This window comes from Carya illinoinensis, chromosome 11 (assembly GCF_018687715.1).
Source record: "Carya illinoinensis cultivar Pawnee chromosome 11, C.illinoinensisPawnee_v1, whole genome shotgun sequence".
Taxonomy (NCBI): Eukaryota; Viridiplantae; Streptophyta; class Magnoliopsida; order Fagales; family Juglandaceae; genus Carya; species Carya illinoinensis.
In genome coordinates, this window is record NC_056762.1 from 7049601 (window position 1) to 7055232 (window position 5632).

Consider the following 5632-nt stretch of genomic DNA (forward strand, 5'->3'; position numbering starts at 1 on the left):
ATACAAGGCAATATCCCTCTTCATTCCATCCCACCAATAATTTTTCTTCAAGTCCCAGTACATCTTTGTACTGCCGGGATGAACTGAATAAGGGGCCGCATGAGCTTCTGCCATGATCCGCTCCTTGAATTCTGAATCTTTGGGGACCACCCTAAGATCTCGGAACCGAAGAACCCCATCTTTATCCATACTATAGTGCAATGACCCTCTAGATTTTCTAACTCTTTTCCTGATATCCAGCAGCTTCGGATCATTCCTTTGAAGAGTCTTCAATTCCTCAAAATCAGTTACCTGAATATCAAGAACTAAAGATAAAATCTCTTCTTGCTGTGAACTTTCAATAAGGAGCCTTCTCATCCCACAAAGCAAAGAATCCAATTCTGACAGCTTGGCTTCATCTTCCAAGTGCAATTTTCAGCTCAAAGCATCAGCAACTATATTTGCCTTCCCCGGATGATACTTGATCTCGCACTGGTAGTCACTAATTAACTCTAGCCATCGTCTCTGCCTCATGTTCAGATTCTTTTGGGAAAACAAATGCTTCAAGCTCTTGTGATCAGTGTATACTTCACAAGCTTCCCCATACAAAAAGTGCCGCCAGATCTTAAGAGCAAAAACAATCGCAGCCAATTCCAAATTGTGCGTCGGATAATTCTTCTCATGGTCCTTTAGCTGACGAGATGCATAAGCAACAACCCGTCCTTCCTGCATAAGGACACAACCCAAACCAAATTTAGACACATCCCTGAAGACTACGAATGGCTTATGCGGTTCTGGAAGCGCTAACACTTGTGCCGTCGTCAACCTGTTCTTCAATTCTTGGAAGCTTCTCTCACACTTATCTGACCAAACAAATTCTGCATTCTTCTGAGTCAAAGCTGTGAGAGGTCTGGATAGGCGAGCAAATCCCTCCACAAATCTTCGGTAATATCCGGTAAGTCCCAAGAAACTCCAGATCTCGCGCACTGTAGTCGGACGTTGCCATGACAAAATGGCTTCCACCTTACTAGGATCAACAGCCACTCCGTCTCGGAAAATCACATGCCCTAGAAATCTGACTTCCTCCAAACAGAATTCACACTTGCTGAGCTTGGCATACAACTGGTGTTCTCTCAATTTCCCAAGAACTAGACGAAGATGATACACATGCTCTTCAATATCTTGGGAATAAACCAAAATATCATCAATGAATACTACCACAAAGGAATCCAAATAAGGTCGAAATACTCGATTCATTAAGTCCATGAAAGCAGCAGGGGCATTGGCTAATCCAAAGGGCATCACCTTAAATTCATAATGCCCATATCTCGACCTGAAAGCAGTTTTAGGCACATCCTTGTCTCTGATCCTCAACTGGTAGTATCCCGACCTCAAATCAATCTTTGAGAACACAGCTGCTCCTTGAAGCTGATCAAACAAATCATCGATCCGTGGGAGGGGATATTTATTTTTGATGGTCACCTTATTTAATTCCCAATAATCAATGCACATACGAAGGGTTCCATCTTTCTTTTTAACAAACAGAACTGGCGCACCCCACAGCGAAGTACTTGGTTGAACGAACCCCTTATCTACCAGCTCTTGCAACTGAGTCTTCAACTCTTTTAATTCAATCGATGCCATGCGGTAAGGAGCTTTATGTACAGGAGCCGCTCCAGGTTCCAAGTTTATAACAAACTCCATTTCTCGAACAGGGGGTAGTCCAGGCAAGTCATCCACAAACACGTCCGGAAATTCTTCCACAACGGGAATGTCTACCAAAGACTTCTTCTCAGACGGCGTAGACACCATCTGAACTAAGAAGGCTTCTGCTCCCTATGCAATCTCTCTTTTTGCTTGAATTGCCGATACAATTACCAGCTTTTCTTTTAGCTTACTTCCCGTAAACTCCAGACAATCACCATCTGGAAGCTGAAAGCTAATTATCCGACTCCTGCAATTAATACTCGCAGAATATCGGTATAGCCAATCCATCCCGAGGATGATATCAAAACCCAACAGCTTAAACACCACCAAATCAGCATTCAAGAACCTTCCATCAAAATTTAATGGGCATCCCAAAGCAACCTTGGAACACCACACCATTTCACCATTGGGTAGAGCCACTACCAATGACTTCGGCAAAGGTTCCGTGACCAAATTACACATCCGCACAAACGTGGAAGATACAAACGACTGTGACGCACCAGAATCAAACAAAGTGCAAGCATAAAACTCATATAAACGGACTCTCCCTGAACCAAACATATAAACCCATGAAATCCAAATACACAAAGAAATCAAAGCACACCAAAAATCAAATCCAATATAAAATTAAATTAAATCCATACCTATAATTACTCCAGCATCATGGGTCGCTGGTGCCTCATCATCCACATCTCCGGGTGTGACAGCATAAACCCGGGCTTGCACTGCTTGTCTTGGATTTGTTCTTCCACTGTGTCTACCTCCACGGCTTCCTTGAACTGGTCTTGGACACTCATGGGCAAAGTGACCCTGCTGGCCACAATTATAGCATCGAGCCCCACCAGAAGGGCACTCACCCACATGGGCTCTATTACAAACTCCGCAAACTGGCACACGTCCTCCCATGCGAACACCTGAGGATGCTTGCGGTCGAGTTCCGGTCCGCTGAACAAATTTCTGAGGCGAACCCGAGCTGCTTCCTTCACCAGAAAAACTCTACCTCTTATGTACCGGAGGGGAGCCCAAACTCAGATTATTCTCTCGCTCCACAAGGGTGGCCATATCCACTAAGTCCTGAAAAGTGAATATCCGATGACTGACCACCACAGGGCGTATATCAGGGCGTAGTCCCTCCTAGAAACGCCCAGCTCGCATTTCCTCTGTGGCGATAAGGTGGGGAGCAAATCGCCCAAGTTCTATAAATCTTCGGGCGTACTGTTCCACTATCGTGCTCCCTTGGACCAAATTTGAGAACTCTCTTGCCTTTTGCTTCCTTACAGAAGCGGGAAAGAAGCGATCATTAAACTCTTTCTTGAAGCGCTGCCAGGTCATAGCGGCGAAAGATCCCAATTCTGATTCCAGCATTACCCTCTTGGTATCCCACAAATCAGAAGTGATGCCTTGCAACAGATAGCTGGCGTAGAGTACTTGTTGCGCCTCGGTGCAACCACATACCTCAAAAGTTCTTTCCAAATCTTTGATCCACTTTCCAGCTTGAAGTGGATCCTCTTCTCTAGTGAAGTGTGGAGTTCTATGCGCCAAAAAGCGCTCATAAGCGCATCCAGCTTGCACCATGCCACTAGGCCCTTCTGGGTATAGCCAAGGCCCTCCCTGATGTGGCCAAGGACCTCTTGGTTGTGGCCAAAGCCCTCCTTGTTGTGGACAAGGCCCTCCTTGTTGTGGCCAGGGACCCCCTTGTTGTGGCCAAGGACCCCCTTGTTGTGGCCAAGGCCCTGCCTGCTGTGGCCTAAAATTCTACTGCATGAACTCCGTCATTTGTCGTATTGCTTGGGCTATGGAGTCATCTCTCGATGTGTCGTCCCGTGGCTCCTGAGTAGATTTCCTTGGTCTCACCATTTTTTTTCCTGCCACAACACAACCTCTGACCCCCTTTAAGAAAACAAATAAAACCAACATAAAACTAAAAACCAAAACCAACACCACATAGCAAAAAGCAAAAGAAACCAACATGCAATAACATAACTAAATAAATAAAAACAAACAAACAAGATCAAACAAATAAAACAAATAAAACAAATCAAATAGCAACTTTACTTAACATAATTTTTAAAACACAACTTTAAAAACATTCTGATACTACCTACGGGACATCTGGTTTTACTCATAGCCAAACTGCTCTGATACCACCTATAACGTCGCCAAATCCCCACGCACGGACACGGGGAAATCGAGACGTCCGGATGATGACATCACGGGTCACCACCTATCGACGTGTGCCAAGTCTGTGTATAAGCAACGAATGTGCACGAGAAACACGTAGCGGATAGCAAAGTCAATAACTAAGTACCAGAATTTCTATTAGTTTAATACAAAGCTGTTTAAAACATACGTAATAAAATATTACAAAACACAAATATATTTTCAAAGCCGAAAATGGATCCGGCGGAGCCGCATCCTCGGGCTTAGCCTCCTCCTCTTCCTCGAACCCTACACCAAAATCTACGGAACCAAAAATGGTGCCGCAGGTAAGTAAAATCCAAACACCACTAGATAAAAACATATAAAACTCAAACAATATGCATGAAAGAAAAACCAATGCACATGTCCCGTAAAACCATTTTTTCCACGCATGCCAAAAACCCATTTGGCCTGAACATATAACGCTTAACACCAAGCCTCGCCATTATCCTAGATAATGGCCCAAACCACCATTTTCCCAGAAAATGGATCAAAAGCCTCAACACATCCTCGCCATTTTCCCAGAAAATGGCTCGTATCCGAAAACCATAAAAACGATCCAATTATGCATGCACCATGATCTCCCCTAGGGATCATCCGCATACCCTGGCTCTATGCCACACCGCAGGTAACGACTACGCATGTGACACCTAAACGAGCGATGCCCAAACTCGCACCCAGCGCGTACCTGGCCAAGCCATCCTCTAGTCCCCGCCACTCTAGGGACCATGGAGTCGACATGACAGTTTTACCGTATCGTGCGATCCGGTCGTCGCCCTACGATAACCCAGGGGATGTCACTCAGTATTATCCACTCCCGAGTGACCAAAGGAGCTCCACCGAGATAATAACCCATCCCGACTTGGGCTCGTGAGACACACGCACTCAAAAACCATTTACGCCAACAAAACATGATTTTCTCACTTAAAATAAAATGCACATGTATGCAATATGTAACGCACGCCTCATGGCTCAAATAATCAAGCAATCACAAACAACCAAAACCAAGCACTCCGTCCTCAAACCATCCGACCCCCGAACTCCTCGGACTCAGTCCGGAATCAGCCAACCAACAGCAAATATTTTATTGTATGAGAAAAATATATTTAAATCTAAAAGTAGGGTTTGAAAAATACTTACAGCGCTATATGATATTTTTTGAGAGCTCACGGCGTTGCAAACGTCGGAAGAAAAGCAACGTAACAGTGTAATTTACACTGTGGCTGTGGGTAATAAGTTACCCACTTTTGAACGGAGACAAACCAAGGCACAAAATTGATAGGGAATGGTCTAGGGATGTTTATGAAGCTAAAGGAAACGAGTTTTGGCCATAGGTGGTTGTGGAAATGGCGGTTGAAGGCCAAAAATGGGCCGAACGGAGTTGAGCTCGTGGGAGCTGCTCTGGCAACGTATTGAGGCTGGAAATGGGTGGTTTAGGTCAGTAAGAGGTAGGAGAAGAAGCTGTGAAGAGATGGTGGCCGGAGGTGGTGCGACGACGTCGGAATCGGTGAAAAATCGTATGGCTTGGAGGAGCTCGTGGTGGCTAACGGTGGCTCGGATGGAGGTGAAACTTGGTGGGGATGTTCACCGGTGAGAGGGGAAGAAAACTAGGTGGGTGGTGTAGGCCACGCCGCTGGCAAGCGGCGGTTCTGGGCTGCGAAAGCAACCGGCGACAAGGGAGAAAAACAGGCAGGTGTCGTGACTTCCATGGGCTCGTGGCGGCTAACGGCTAGTCCGATGGCTCTGA